The following is a 16,513-nucleotide window of genomic DNA, read 5'->3' as shown; positions in this document are numbered from 1 at the left end:
AACTCAGGAAGGAAGGAAGGCAGGCAGGCTGTGGGGAAACTCTGCACTGTCATCTGGGGCGATCTGATTCAGGTTCAAATCAAACCCACCCAGGGCCACACGTTGTAAACAGAGCGCACACACACTTCAGGCCAAAATGCCCTTTTGCGAGGAAGCAAAGCCAGCCAGCGCAGGTGTCACACCACACCCACCCCGCAGCTCTGCACACGGAGGAGCAGAGGGCTGGGTGGGTACCGGAGCGGATGGAGAAGCAGGTCGCGCACCCTCACCCGCCACCCCCACCCCCACCCCGGCCTCCCGCCCACCACCCCTCTGGGCTCTGCCCAGCGCCGGGGCGAGTGGAGAAAAGGGCAGGGCAGGGGGTGAAGGGGGGGTCCCCTCTACTCCGCGGGGATGGGGGAGGGAGGTCGATCAGGTGTTCCTCGGTGGGAAAGCGGGAGAGAGCGTTTTCCATGAACAGCCAAACCTCCATCCAGCCCATCAAGGGAGATTTCCCTCAAGATCCGGCCCGCCACCTCCCCGCAGACACGCGTTACACAAGCTGTCAGGTGAGGGTCCCCGGGCGCCGACAGCGGCGGGCCCGGGCCTCGCCCTCCTCCTCCCGCTTCCCCCGCCCCCATGGGGACGCCGCGGCTCGGGGAGAGCAGGGGGGGCACACCGAGGGTCGGCCGGCCGGCCGGACGCGCGGACGGCGGCGGCGGCGGCGGGGCGCTCACCGCGGGCTGAGGAGGGGCAGCTGGCAGCGAGGGGGCAGAGCCGCACCCCCGGGCTGGCTCGGCGCAGGCAGGGCCGGCGGCTGCTCGCTGGACGCACGGCGGGTCCCTCGCCGCCCGCCACCGGGTGTTTTCATAGACACCCGGCTGGCAGGCGAGGCAGAGGCGGCGGCGGCAGCGGCAGCGGGGGAACCTTCCCGCATCCCGGGCAACGTCAGCGCGGCGCCCCGCCCACCGCACGCTCCGGCCCGCGGGGGAGCGCGCACCGGGAGAGGGCGGCGCACGCGCGTCAGGGGATGGGGAGCGCGCATGGGCGCGGGGGGAGCGCGCGCCGGCGTAGCGGGGGCGGGGAGGGGGGGGGGGGCCTGGGCCCAGAGGCTGGCGCGGGTGTCGCGCGTGCCCTGCGGGCCCCTGCAGCTGACGCCCAACCGAACCAAACGGGTTGCCAGGCCACTCTGCACAAATCACCCTCCTGCAGGCTTCCAACGGGAGACCCCTCCTTTTCTTTTCTTTTTTAATATATTTTATTGATTTTTCACAGAGAGGGAGAGAGAGGGATAGAGAGCCAGAAACATCCATGGGAGAATCATGGATCAGCTGCCTCTTGCACAGCCCCCACTGGGGATGTGCCCTTGACCGAAATCAAACCTGGGACCCTTCAGTCCGCAGGCTGACGCTCTAACCGGTTTTGGCAGAGCCCCCCTCCTTTTCCTGGGGTTCATCCGGCGCCCACCCCGCTGCCATCCATCTCCCCACACCCCCTCCCTTCTGAGGCTTTCAGTCACACTAGACTAGCGGTTCTTAACTCTCCCCCACGTGACGCCGGGTCACGTCAGTCCCTGAGGGTGGCCACCGGGACGCTTAGCCCTTTCCTGACCTCAAGGAGAATCCACGATCTGAAGCTAAAAGACATGCAGTTCCCCCAGCTGGGCTCTCCTCTCCCCCCTCCCCCCCCACCTCCCAGCACCGCGAAATCGCACCTTGCAGCCCAGCCTCAGTAAATTGCATGCCTGTTGCAGCAGCGAACAAAGCAGCATGCTGACATGCTTTTGCTATTTTGTGTTGTGCCTACAGATAGTCACGAAAATGGCAATGCTACGTGGGCTACGGAAAGCAAAGACGGGGTTTTTATCTGAGCCAAAGTAATGCTCCAGACAGATTAAATACGGATACAACCCCCTCCTTCTGATTTGACTGTAATATATTTGTAATAAATACACTTTTTTATTTCAAGAGCATGGGTCACGTTGGCAGCTGTTTATAGTAGCTGGGAAGGAATGTAACATGATTACAAACATTTAGGGCAGCGATTTCCAATCCGTGTGCAGCAAAAATTTTTAAAACATGCAATACCTGACTAGTCGGGACCACGGACCTCTTTCCCTACGATTGTCAAAATAAATAAATAAATAAATAAACAAACAAACAAACAAACAGCAGCCAACACAACGACAGCTGTCAGTGTGAATAAATCAAAATTATACCTATTTTTGTCAGATCGGCAAATATATATATATATATATATATAAAATACCTTTTGATGTGCTGCAGAATTTTAGTTTAGTTTAGTTTATGTGTGCCGTAAGATGAAAAAGGTTGAAAATCACTGAGATAGGGAAATAAATTTAGAACTGTGAGAGGCCTTGTTTTGTTTTCTTATCTTGCTGTTTAAATGAAATTGAGCAATATAAAAGAGGTTCGAGAAGTAGCCCTGGCCCCTGTTGCTTGGCCCCAGCCTGTAATTAGAAAACAGGTCCTCCCACAGATGGGTCTCAGGTTTGATCCCTAGTAGGATTTGATGCTGGTATCTGGTCGAGTGTGGGAAGCAACAGATCAATCTCTCTCTTCCTCTTTCCACTCCTCTTTCCTCCACACTCTCTAAAAAAAAAAAATCAATGGGAAAAAATATCCTCAGGTGAGGATTAGCAAATAAAACAAAAAGTAATCCACGGTGAACCAGGCGGCTTTCTTGCAGCCTACTCTCAGCAGATGTCTTTATGGAGATAAACAAGAGACTACCATTTTCCAAATGCCATAGTTTCCCCTGCTCTGAGCACCAAAAAGTAGGTTATGGTATTTTAAATCATTTTAAAACAAATGTCACCCCAGACCACTCAGTCCAAAAAGCATTATCTAAAAATATTTAACATTTTACAGAAATTAAATATGTAGTATTATGAAATTTTTTTCGAACAGCATTTTCCTAAATGTATCAACAGGCAATATGGGAAGATATAAATATAAGTGTGAATGCTTGTGTTTATAGATTTTGAATTCCACTTTAGCAAAGCATGGTTAGTGTGGTTTGATGGCCAGAACACAGCCCCATTGGTTAACACACACAACTACCGTGTTTCCCCGGAAATAAGACATCCTCTGAAAATAAGACCTACTTACAGGTTTCCTTCTGAGTGAAATATAAGGCATCCCCCCGAAAATAAGGCTCCCTAGGCTAAACATGAGAGATTTGGTCCATTGATTCTGAAAGAAATGGAGTCACAAGAAATTCACCAGGAAATTCAGGAATTGGATTGTTATGATGATGTTCCAGATGATGATGACATGATTGTCATTGAATAAGTGAGTAAATTCTTGATATTGTAGGATTCACAGTTTGTCTGGTTTGTGTTGACAACTACCGTACTGTATACAGATAATAAATTTCCTTTATTTTCATTTAACAATAAATGTGTACGGTATTCTTCTTCATGGAAAAATAAGACATCCCCTGAAAATAAGACCTAGCACATCTTTGGGAGCAAAAATTAATATAAGACACTATCTTATTTTCGGGGAAACAGGGTAGGTAAAAGGCAGAGCCTATCCCTGCCGGTCAGTCACTCTTTTCCACTATTTTAAACAGCTTCCTCAACACACCTTATTATGATATATAAAACTAAACATAAATAATTGTGTGATGTAGATCAGAGTCTAACCTTATAATGTTATTCACTTAACTAGGATTCCTCATAGAAGTTCAGCCTTGTAGGCATTCAATAAACATTGCATTAGTTTAACTTAGGACTCACTTGTCAGGGAAGAGAAAGGTGAGCATTGGAGGCCAGCCAGCTATTTCTTTTCTTGCTGATTTCCTAACTTCCATATAAAATCCAACAAACTTTATAACAAAACTCTATAGCTGTCAGGTTTAGAACAGCCATAGACCTCTCAAAAGTCTACAGCCATTTCCATCTGGAACCATAAATGTTAGGAGCACAAGCTTGATCACGAACTTTCTGAAACATAGCCAGTCCTCCAGAGTTGCAGGATTGTTGTAACTATTCAATACCATTCAACAATCATCAATTTATTCCGCCCCTCCTCCTGTGCTAGACGTACTACTCCTGATATCTTCTGAGGAGTTAAACACAAAATACCTAACAGCTGTCCTGTGTCAAACTAAAAGGCTATGACAAATAGACCATGCAGCACAAGTGCAGCAAGAACAATGTGAGCTGGACCTCGATGAATGTGGCAAGGCTGGGGGATGGAGGGAAGCAGCCCCAGCGTTTCATATTGATACAATGGAGTCATTCTGGAAGCAAAAGCTTTTACAGTGACAAATGGTTTCCAGCAGCCAGGTGGTAGACTGTGAATGATAACACGATTCAGGGCCAACAACCGGGGCCAACAACAGCCGTATCTGGCCGAAGCTGGTTTGGCTCAGTGGTAGAGCGTCGGTCTGCGGACTGAAAGGTACCAGGTTGGATTCTGGTCAAGGGCATGTACATTGGTTGCGGGCACATCCCCGGTAGGGGGTGTGCAAGAGGCAGCTGGTCGATGTTTCTCTCTCATTGACGTTTCTAGCTCTCCATCTCTCTCCCTTCCTCTCTGTAAAAAATCAATAAAATATATTTTTTTAAAGGGGGGGGGGGAGCCTTCTCTCTTTCTTAAAAAAATTTTTTTTAAAAAGCCATATCTGTAAACCATTCCGCCCTCGCTTTCTGTATTTGTGAAATAGGACTTAAATATTCCTGCCAAATCTAAAATTGTAACATTTGGAATACCCTTTGATCCTCTTACAGGAATTTATCCTAAAGAAAGAACCAGGAAAATAGGCAGAGATTTACCTAGAAGGGTTTTTATCCTGAGCAGTATTCAATAGAAGGCACATGGCTAAACACATTATTGTACATTCATAATACTAGTAGATCACTAGGAAGCCATCACAAATGATGGGGCAAAATAGGCATTCTTAACAAAGGGTCCAAGGGGTTTAATTCATGAACAGATGTGAATTTATCTTGAGGCTAATGAAGTGAGGAGCTAAACTTAGCCCCTTCTTTATGCAGACTCCTGTGACTACTAAATTGCTGAGAGTTAAAGAACTTTCCAGATGCTGAAGGGGAGCCAGATTGCAATCAGGAAGCTTTTCTACATAAGTATTTCTGGTAAATAGATTACCTTACATGGCAAGGAGACCTTGCAGATTTGATTAAATTAAGCACCTTGGAAATAAGAACACTACTCTAGATTATTTGGGTTATTTTGAATTATCTGAAGCCAATCTAATCACATGAGAACTCAGAAACAGAGAGGCTGGCCTGGCCAGGTGGTTCAGTTGGTTGGAGTGTTGTCTCATACACCAAAAGGTTCCTGATGTTTCTCTCTCACATCAATCTCTCTCTCTCTCTCTCTCTCTCTCTCTCTCTCTCTCTCTCTCTCTCTCTCTCTCTTTCTCTCCTTTCCTCCCTTTCTCCCTTCCTCCTTCCCTCTCTAAAATCAATAAAACCTATCTCAGATGCTATGATGAGAACCAAAGGCATTGCATTGTATTCACAAGTTTCAAAACTCTTTAAAAAATATATATATATGTATATATGGGTGAACAGATGTGTTTGTATGAAGAGCTAGAATATATACCATAAATAAGAATGACTATCTTTAGATGGTGAATAAAGTGATGTTCACTTTCTTCTTTTTGCTTTTGTCATTTCCTAAATTTGGAGGGGATACATCAGGGTCACTTTCATAATTAGAAGTGGAGCCATTTTTTTTTTAATCCTCACCCAAGGACATATTTTTATTGATTTTAGAGAGAAAAAGAGAGAACAAGGGAGAAGAAGAGAGATGAGGAAGGGGATAGGGGAAGAGGTACTCAACTGGGAATCAAACCCGAAGTCTAAGTCTTTTGGTGTATGGGACAACACTCCAGCCAACCAAGCCACTAGCTAGGGCAGAGGAGCCTTTTTAAAAGACAAAAACTTCCCCTCACTGAGCCCAGCTCATATGATTGACTCATTTTCCAGTTTCCAGTAGCAAAGAGAAAGTTATCCAGTTGCTTCGTGTAAGAGAGAACTATCAGAAAGGAGGCCTGCTGACCACACTGATCAAAACCTCAGACGGGCAATTCCTCACCAGTGGGTCTGGGATCAACATGATTAGTCCAGAAATTTGAATTTTCAGTTAGTATATCCCAGCTTTATCAGTTGATAGGAAACTAACAGAGTTTAACTAAACTCACAGCAACTGAATTATACCCAGAATAATAACTTCTTGCTTTTCTGGTGAACAAAGAGCTCTCTCCTACTACTTTCAAAAGTTTATTCAGCAGTGGTATGCTTTCTCCAAGTGACTGTTCTGTTTTCTATTTTTGCAGGCATATGTAAAATAGAAAACGAAGCAGCTCTGTTGCAAACAGCTGAAGGACCTACTAGGGTCGTGTGATCTTTCTCCTCCCTTCCCTAGATGTCCCTTAAGTGGACCCCTTAGAATCCCTAGGACCTCAAAGAATATCATTTAACACCACTTCATCTATTGGTACCAAACAAATAAGCAACAGGTTATTTATTGAGCATAGATCGGAAGCAAGGGGAATTCAGGGAATATTAAATCCAGAAGTGGAAAGTGTCTGGTGACCTTTTCCAGTTCCACAACAACACACACTCTCCAAGGAGTGGACTATACATTTTCCTGACAGACTCTCTCTGCCTTCTACAGCATAGTCAGTGGCTGACTCATAAACCAGCTATCTGAAAACAAAACAAAAGCCCTGGTCTATAGCAATTGCCAACTTCCATGGTATAAAGACTCCCACATGACTGATTTCAAACTATCTATAGAATTTAACAACAGCTTGCAAAATTCCTGATTATTTAGCATCAGTTCTAAGCCTGTGCTGCTGACTCCAGCAGAACATTGCTGTGTGTGTGTGTGTGTGTGTGTGTGTGTGTGTGTGTGCGCACATACACACAGAACATAATCTGCTATTTGCTCACAAATTTAGGTTATAATATAACTTATTAGCCTATCGCCTTCTCTGATGAAATTTTTATCTTGATTATATATCTAGATCACCTTTATAAAAGTTAGGGGTGTCCTGAAACTCTAGCAATCACATATCTACAATCCATTTCTGGATGGTTTCTATAAAAGGCAAAACTATTTGCCCTGTGGTTTTGTTCAGAGGGCAACCAAATCCCCACTCTTTATTGATAGCAGTGATTCTGACAAATTGTAGTCATCTCTTTGGCCTGGTGATGATTTCATACCTCACAGGCCCTTTCCGCCCTTATGAATCATGCCATTGTTCCTGGAAATGAGATGGACAGTTTTTAATAAACGCGTGTTTGGATGGCCATGGAGAACTGGACCTGAACAAACAATCAGGTTAGTCTCTTTCTAGTGTTTATTATCCACATGTTCTACTTTGGTACAGAGGGCCTGGGTGACCAGTTCTGCCTTCCATGATAAAGTAGCTGCTTGGTTCAGTTTTTCATACAATTACATAAGGTTACTGTTTTGTACAGAATCACAACCACTGTAAAATATGTATGTTCTTTTCCTCAGCGATGCGAGCATTAAAATAACTGCCTATCAAATATCCAGCAGCAAGTACATCAGGGTACCTGAAATTCTCAGCGTAGGCGTCACTCATTTGAGGAAATTATTATTCCCCAAAAGAACTCATAGCGGCCGAAACCGGTTTGGCTCAGTGGTAGAGCGTCGGTCTGCGGACTGAAAGGTCCCAGGTTCGATTCCGGTCAGGGGCATGTACGTTGGTTGCAGGCACATCCCCGGTAGGGGGTGTGCAAGAGGCAGCTGGTCGGTGTTTCTCTCTCATCGACGCTTCTAGCTCTCTAGCTCTCTCCCTTCCTCTCTGTAAAAAATCAATAAAAATATATTTTAAAAAAACAACTCATAGCTATGAAATACTTAACATATGTGGAAGATGCCTTAGCAGTAAGAGACAGAATTTTTAGATATTTATGAATTTTAATGTAAAGGAAATGGGCCACAAAGAGAGATTATCACAAAGGGGTGGGAGGAGGGTCCAGAGCGTGAAGAATGCTGTGTGGGAGCTCTGGGCAGAGAGGCACAGTTTGCCTTGAAAGTGGCTAGAAAGCCACAGCAATAGCCGGTGAGGGAGAGGAAGGTGGACTTCAGTCCTATGACTCTTCTTTTTTTCTACCGCGGGCTTTACTCCAGCACATACGTGATGCTAAAAAACAAAACACAGCATTCCACTGCAGCTGAAACTGAGAAGTGTGTGAGAACACTCGGAAGACATGGCAGCCCAGGACACAGCTCTTTCCTCCACAAATTAGCAGCAATCACTGGTATTAGTCAACAGATTATGCCTGAAAGGGCGCCAGGGCGTAACGGGATCAGGTATCACTGACCATTGCAGGAAGGTGAAAGGAGCCAGTAGCTAAAAGAAGACTTTGAGCTGGGCACGCAGCCTGGAGCAGCTAGAAAGCCAAATCGTAATATGTGCAAAATTGATCCTTCCAGTCACTCTTTGGGAGACTTTCTTATTGCCAAGAAGGGTTTAATTCAATTAGCAAAGGGCTGTGGGAGAAAAAAAAACAACCTTGTGCAACCTTGAGCCTGGATGGATATTCTTAGCTCTAAAGCAAAGTTATTTTGGGAGAATCATCATAATTCACTGCTTCAGCACCTAAGGCCATCCTGGATAAGCTCCCTGAAACGGAAAAAAAAAAAAACAAAAAAAAAACCTCTGTCCCACATCCTGTGTTTCTGCAGATAACAGTCCATGAACTTTGTTACTGCTCCCTATACCACACACACACACACACACACACACACACACACACACCGCTCCCCAGCTCTCCCTTCCTCTCTGCTGAATATCCATATTTCACAGGCACCATCTAGTTTGTCTTCTGTATCCCTCCATAAGCATCCCTCTTCCTGAAATGTCTGAGCATATCTCTCCCAAGAAATCTTAAGTTATACCCTCCATTATTTAATCAGCCACTGGGAGAGCATCCCCCACCAGCACCCTACATGATTGCTCGATCCCCCTCACAGTGTGTCAGCATGATGGGCAAGACCCTGGGAATTTTTATTTTATTTTTGAAGAAACTGAAACTCAGAGAGGGCAAATAACTTACTCTTGGTCACATAGCTAAAAAGAACAGCAGCCATAATAGCTATTATTTATTAAGGATTTATTGTATGCTGAAACTGTACTGAGCATTTTACATACATTTCTAAGACTCATAGGGCTTAGCTCTGACTTTAGTGCTCTTTGCACTATATATAACCTATATAATTAATATTAAATGCTCTGTAGTACAAGTCAATGTAAAATGCTGTGGACGTGCATAGCAGCTTTATTCCTAATAGCAAGAAACCTGGAAACAATCCAGATGTCCATCAAAAGGTGAATGGTTAAATTGTGGTTTATCCATACATTGGAATGGTTAAATTGTGGTTTATCCATATATTGGAATATCAGCCACAAAAAGGAACAAACTATTGATGCAGACAACATAGACAAATCTCAAAAATACTACCCTGAGCCAAAGAAGCCAGAGCCAAGGCAGTACATAGTGTCTGATTCCACTAACACAAAATTCTAGAAAACACCAGTTTAATCAGTGATTGCCTAGGGCTGGGTAGCAGGGTGGGGAACAATTATGTCTTGTTTAGATGATTTTAAAAAATAAAGCAATGGTACAAGGAGAGGGGCGTGAATAAGAGGAAGTGATGAGTTGCCCAAGGTGTCTAAGGAAGGTTAGACAGAGGAGGTAAAGGAACAGAAATCAGGTAAAGGGCTTTGAAGGGCGAGTAGAAATCACCCAGGGTGGAGGAAGAAATGGAAGTGGAAATGAAATGATGGGCTTCCCAGACATAAACAAAGGACGAAGAAGTTGGGGACTCTGGATGGAGCGTCTTGTGAAAGGATCTTACAGTGATGAAGAGGGGCCATCTCTCAATGGAGTCGGTGGGAGAAACTCCATTCAATGTGTGTCCTGGGTAAGTCAGGACACCTCTGTGGCTCTCCGTTCTCTTTTCTGAACCTGAAATTTACAAACTGAGGGGCTGGGCTAAACAACTTCTAAAGTAGTAAATGCCAAGCAAGTGTGTTAAGTAACGGCCAATAGTCATCTGGTTGCCCCTGAGTGGCCACTCCAGCGTGTGGAGGTAATAAACCTCTCAACCCTTGGGGCAGCGGGAGCCCTGCCTGTGCCATGTCCTCCACAAACCTCCCTATCCATGTTTCTTGGCATACAGTACACATACACCCATTTTTAGCATAATGAGTTAATTCCCTAAAATCCTCCAAGGATGACCAATGGTATTTTTCCTTTCGTGTCATTATTGGAATAATGTTACTGTCTGAAGTGATGCCATCAGTTGGATCTATTTTTAAGGTCACTTGTTTACAGTGTAATTTTACATTAAGGTTATATTATGATTGTGTAAAAACATGTACAATACATGGTTCCAGAATCAAATATATGAACAAAATACATTTGAAAACGTCTAACTTCTGTCTCCATTCTTTGGGAAATCTATTGTTTTTAATATATTTTATTGATTTTTTACAGAGAGGAAGGGAGTAGGATAGAGAGTTAGAAACATTGATGAGAGAGAAACATGGACCAGCTGCCTCCTGCACACCCCTACTGGCGATGTGCTCGCAACCAAGATACACGCTGCCCTTGACCGGAATCGAACCTAAGACCTTTCAGTCCGCAGACCGACACTCTATCCACTGAGCCAAACCGGTTTCAGCAGAAACCTATTATTTTTTTAATGTCATGTTTTGTCCTTCCATTTTATAGGTAACTTTAAATCAATTAAGTAATTTTAGATGACATAAATCATTTTGCTTGAAAAATCAGAGAAATTTTATTAAGTTTTACACTCACCTAGGACTTCATAGTTTAGAGAAGTCTTCTTTGTTTCATGACTGCATTATGCCAGGGGCTTCCAGAGGGAAGTGTACCATTCAGCCTCTCTATGGACCTATTCTCAAGTGGGAAGTGATCCTCCTCCCCTGAGAATTACAAAGACTTAGGCCATTTGTTCTCTTCAAGTCCAAGCCGTCACCGAGAGGTATATATGCGTGCCAGGATATGGGAGTGAGCCTTCTGTGAAACGGAGGAAGTGCTGTAGGTTATCTAACACTTGTTTCCAGCTGCTATTTGGCTCAGGCTCCTCCATTCTTTCTTGGTTCCACTCCAATAGCTAAATTAAATGAATATGAATTTGCTATTCACTTCCACAATGCAGCACATATGATTTGGAACGTGGTTGCTAGGTGCTGGGGGTGGGGAGTGAGGATATAACAAAAGGCAAGGCCCAGGGTCTGGCTCCAGAAGCTGGCAATCAAGTGGGTTTTTCAAAAGCTACTCCAACAAACTCCCAGCATTTTTGCTCATTGAAAACAGTCTTACTTTGCATAGAATTTGTATTTTCTAGGAAGCTTCAGCAAAGGTAAGACTTTGAACCAGAGTTCCCAAAAATAAGGAAAAATGGTTCTGCTTCTTCATCTTCAGATTAATTGCTGAAAGACTTTAGGATCATACCGATGGTTCTGTAAAACCATACCCATGGTTCTTCAACATCCCTGAGCAGGATATTAGCAAGAAGGTAATATACAGCGGCTCCCTCCAACACATGGTGTTCCCGCTGTGAACAGAGCTCAGGGGAAAACAAGCTAACGGTGCCGTCAGAAAGACTTATGTAATGTTTCCCCAGAGCAGCAGCTGTTTTCTCTCTGAGGTTTTGATCTAGAATCTCCAGAGAACCTTCTCTAAACAAAACTGGTAAAAACAGTTTCATGAAGGATCTATTAAAAAAAAAAAAAACTCACAAAATAATTTTTATTTCATTTCTTATTTCTAATGCCCCATAATTAGGAAAGAAACTAAAAAAATAAGCACAATGGTTATTTCAATGTGGTCAGTCCTTTAGAAAGCTAATGATGCAAAGGTCTGTCATTGTATTATTTGAGGTCTGTGGATAGGAAGATATCATTTTGGTGTTTTTAAAGGAAGTCATTGCAAATTACAATTTAATTGTAAATCTAAATTGCATATCTTGTAAATATTCACTTTCTAGCTGTTACAAGCATAACGGAAATAGATGGTAATACTAATGCTATTGTAATACTACTAAATACCTTTTGAATATCATGACTGCCTTGTACTAGATCAGGGACCATCAAACTATGCCCTGTAGTCTAAATCCAGACACTGTCTGCATTCAGGACCTTAAAATGACCATCCTCATTACTATTTCAGTTTCTTCATAATTTGCTCATTTTTTTTTTTCCTTTTTGGCAATTTAAAGAACTCAGCTTTCTGGCTAGCTAACTTTGATGTGTGAGAGTACATATGCATGGGATCTAGGCATCAGATCCTGCCCAAGAATGGGTAGAATCCACACAGGTGGCTGAAGGAGGGAGCATTTGCAGATAACTCCAGACCCAGAGCACTGCCCGGTGGAGTAGGCTGGTTAGGAAGTTAATCTCTTTAAATAAATAAATAAAAATTTAAATCTCAACCAGTGTGGCTCAATGACTGAGCATCAATCTATGAACCAGGAAGTCATGGTTCAAATCCCCATTAGGACACATGCCAGAGTTTGGGGCTCAGTCCCCAGTAGGGGGCATCCAGGAGGCAGCCAATCAATGATTCTCTCTCATCATTGATGTTTTTTTATCTCTCTCCCTCTCTGAAATCAATTATAATTATATATATATATATATATATATATATATATATATAATTTTTAAATTTAAAAGTTGACTGTTGAAGAGAGTAAAAATTCAGCAGGTCCTCAAATATCATTTATAAGATGCCATAGGAATTTAACTCTTATTTATATCAATTAGCCTCTGGTTAAATTGATTTTGTCCAGTATGTGTCATTTTTTAATATTTTCAATGCTTTTATTAATTTCAGAGAGGAAGGGAAAGAGATAGATAGAAACATCAATGATGAGAGAGAATCATCGATCAGTTGCCTCCTGCACACCCCACACTGGGAATTGAGCCCACAACCCAGGCATGTGCCCTGACCAGGAATTAAACCGTGACCTCCTGGTTCGATTCTCAACCACTGAGCCATGCCTGCAGAGCTATATGTCATTTTGCTTTAAAGTCACAGAACCTATCTTCAATACTAAGTGAGGACTTACTATAGTAATGAATGTATTATTTTACCAATAGACTTTATGTTTTGGACAGTTTTACACAAAAATTGACCATATAGTACAGGAAAATTATCAATACATTCCTTCTACACTCACACACACACACACACACACACACACCTCTGTACACAGCTGCCCTGTTAGTACCATTTTACATTAGTATGGTACATTGGTACGATTAATGAGCCAACATTGATGGATTATTATTAACTAAAGTCAATACTTCATTCATATTTCCTTAGCATTGCCCTCATGTCCATTTTCTGTTCCAGAATCTCTGCAGGAATATCATGATACTATCACATTACACTTAGTTGTCATGCCTCCTTAGGCTCCTCTTGGCTGTGATAGTTTCTCTGACTTCCCTTGTTTTTCACTTTGCCCGTTGGGAGGAGCAAAGTGTTTTGTACAATGTCCCTCATTGTGAATTTGCCTGGTTGGCAAAGTGTTTTGTACAATGTCCCTCATTGTGAATTTGCCTGGTGTTTTTAATCATGATAATTAGGATATTTAAGGGAGGAAAACCTCCAAGGTGGAGTGTCATTTTCATCGCGTGTGTCGATTCTGAGCTAGTTATTTGTCAGCTTTCTCCACTGTACAGTCATATGCTTTTCCTCCTTTTCCATACTGTCCTATTCAGAAGGAAGTCACAGCACACAGCCCACACTTAAAGAGTGAGGAGTCATGCTCTCCTCCTTTAGGATGGAGTACCTACATAAATTATTTGGAATTTTCATCACAACCACCAAAACAAAAGCACAGTTATGAGAGTATTTCATCAGAGCATACGGATGATTCTAGCTCGGTGGTCGGCAAACTGTGGCTCGGGAGCCACATGCGGCCCTTTGGCCCTTTGAGTTTTTAGCAAAGACCAGCGTAGGAGTACCCTAATTAAGTTAATAATACTATAGTTTAAGTTTTAAAAAATTGGCTCTCAAAAGAAATTTCAGTCGTTGTACTGTTGATATTTGGCTCTGTTGACTAATAAGTTTGCCAACCACTGTTCTAGCTGATCCGTAAAATTCCCACTTCAACTGTGAAAAACCTGGCTCCCACATCTGTCATCAATTTGCTTTACTGTTCAAGTCCAGTACACAGGCATGTCAGTATCAAAATTCCCATTCCCCCAAAGGAAACAATTTTATCATCTAGAGTACAGTACTCTGTGCAGTTTCTTTTGCCTTTTATCTAACAGACTCCATTCATGTCCAAAGTTATTTAGATCAACAACTGCCCTTCACCCCCACTCCCTTCAGAAAGGTTGTTTCACACAGTTGTAATACAGTTAGATTCTTTTACCAGAATCTGCATTTTTTTCCTGGTAGCCCCTGACCTCCTAAATTTGCATTCATAACTATTCATTCTTTCTGTTATAGATTCTCTAGGTTTGATCTTTTAAAAAATATTTTTATTAATTTCAGAGAGGAAGGAAGACAGAGAGAGAGATAGAAACATGATGAGAATCATTGATCAGCTGTCTCCTGCATCTCCCCCACTGAGGATCGAGCGCGTAACCTGAGCCTGTGCCCTTGGCCAGAATCAAACCTGGCACTCTTCAGTCTGCAGGCTGACGCTCTATCCACTGAGCCAAACTGACTAAGGCAGTTCTCTAGGTTTTGACAAATGCATGATATTTTGTATTTACCATCACAGCATCATAAGAATGGTTTCACTGCTCTAAAAATCCCCTGTGCTCCACCTATTCTTACCCCCATTCCAACCTCCTGGAAACAACTGACCTTTCTACTGCTATCTCCATAATGTTGCCTTTTCCAGAACGTTATACAGTTGGAATCATGAAATATGTAGGCTTTTTAGATTTGTTTCTTTCACTTACTAATATGCATGTCTTATTGTGCCTCAGTAGCTTATTTCCTTTTATTGCTGAACTGGAGGCCCAGTGCACAAAATCCATGCACAGGTAGGGTTCCTAGCCCTGGTAGGCAATCAGGGCCAATCAGGGCCTTCCAACTGTCAGCCGGGGCCTTTCTTCCCCCAGCTGCCAGCTGCCGGCTGGAGCCTTCCTTCATTTTGTGCTATCCCCTGGTAGTCAGTGAATGTAATAGCAAGTGGTTGAACTCCAAGTTGGTCGAACTCTCAGACAATTTGCATATTAGTCTTTTATTATTTATACTAATATAAGCATAATATGCTAATTAGATGGACATCCTTCCAGACTACCTTCTGGACAAAGCCGGAGTGCCTGCTGGCAGCAGGAGGGAAGCCCGGGTCCTGGGTGCCAGAGGGAAGCCAATGCCGGCAGCTGGGGAAAGGAAGGCCTACTCTCACATGAATTTTGTGCATCGGGACTCTAGTATAGGATAATATTCCATTGTATGTATGTAGTATAGCTATTTTTGTGCAACTTAAATGGGTAAATACCTCATAGTAAGATTGTTGGATTGTATGGTAAGACTTGGTTTAGTTTGAAATTCTCATTTTTATGGATACTCTTATTCTAAAAAACAAAAGTATGTCACTGATAGCCTTACTCTTTTAGGTAAGAGAATCTAGTCATTATGTTTTAGCATCTGATTGTCTTCTCTGTGTTTTTTTATTCTCCATGTCATTTTATTACATTAGCAATAAAATCTTATCCAATTGGAAGACCAATTTGAAATAAAAACTGTGAACTAGATAATTTTTTAAAAATTTTATATCTTTCATATATTTGGAATTAGGAAATAAAGACCAAGTTTGCACTAATAAAGTCTTCTTTTTAAGGATCTGCTTTTATCTAACAGATAATTATTATTAAAAGTAGGACAATAGCCCTAGCCTGTTTTCTCAGTGGTTAGAATGTCAGCCCGTGGACTGAAAGGGTTCAATTCTAGTCAAGTGCACGTATCTCAGTTTCAGGCTTGATCCCCGGCCCTGCGTGGGCACTTGCAGGTGGCAATCAATCACTGTGTCTTTCTCACACAGATGTTTCTCTCTGCCTCTCCCCCTTCCTCCACTTTCTCTAAAAATCAATGGAAAAAATTAATCTCGAGTGAGAATTAACAACAACAACAAAAAATGTAGGACAATATGTGTAACTGGATTTGAACACTGTAGGAAAGCAATTTGTTTACTAATATATGCCTAACATTCTTTGTAGGTTTATTAGGATCACAAGCTTGCCTCTTCTCTCCCAACCGTCACAGAGGGGTAACTTATGTGCCCACAGTCTGCTCCTATTATTTCCCTTATGCATAAGTAATGTTATATACCTCCTCCTAATCTCCTTGAAGGCAGGGACTATAATCTTTTCAATCCTAATTCTTATGTCTGACATATATTAACCACTCAATAACTACCGGTAGTAAGTTCATTATGAGGATGGATGAATAATCTTGAAGCTAGAAAGAACTCTAGGTAGGAATTAGAGCATCTTGCAGATAAAT

General features: G+C 42.8%; 1 protein-coding gene across 8 annotated transcripts in view; it reads right to left on the bottom strand.

Moving 5' to 3' along the window:
• The window catches only part of AGTPBP1 (ATP/GTP binding carboxypeptidase 1), a 95,008-nt gene extending 94,050 nt beyond the window's left edge, over window positions 1–958 (bottom strand). For 4 of the 8 annotated variants that reach the window (XM_045580080.1, XM_036433633.2, XM_036433635.2 and 1 more), the window contains exon 1: window positions 717–956. The gene's annotated coding sequence lies outside the window, so the exon portion shown is untranslated. Of the gene's footprint in view, window positions 1–716 lie in introns of all 8 variants that reach the window. The other 4 variants (XM_036433636.2, XM_036433642.2, XM_036433643.2 and 1 more) reach the window with 2 other exon arrangements.
• Window positions 959–16,513: the final 15,555 nt, after the last annotated feature.

The sequence above is a fragment of the Pipistrellus kuhlii genome, unplaced genomic scaffold, assembly GCF_014108245.1.
Source record: "Pipistrellus kuhlii isolate mPipKuh1 unplaced genomic scaffold, mPipKuh1.p scaffold_m20_p_12, whole genome shotgun sequence".
Classification (NCBI taxonomy): domain Eukaryota; kingdom Metazoa; phylum Chordata; class Mammalia; order Chiroptera; family Vespertilionidae; genus Pipistrellus; species Pipistrellus kuhlii.
Note: the sequence above shows the minus strand (reverse complement) of the source record. Positions and strands in the feature narration are given on the sequence as shown.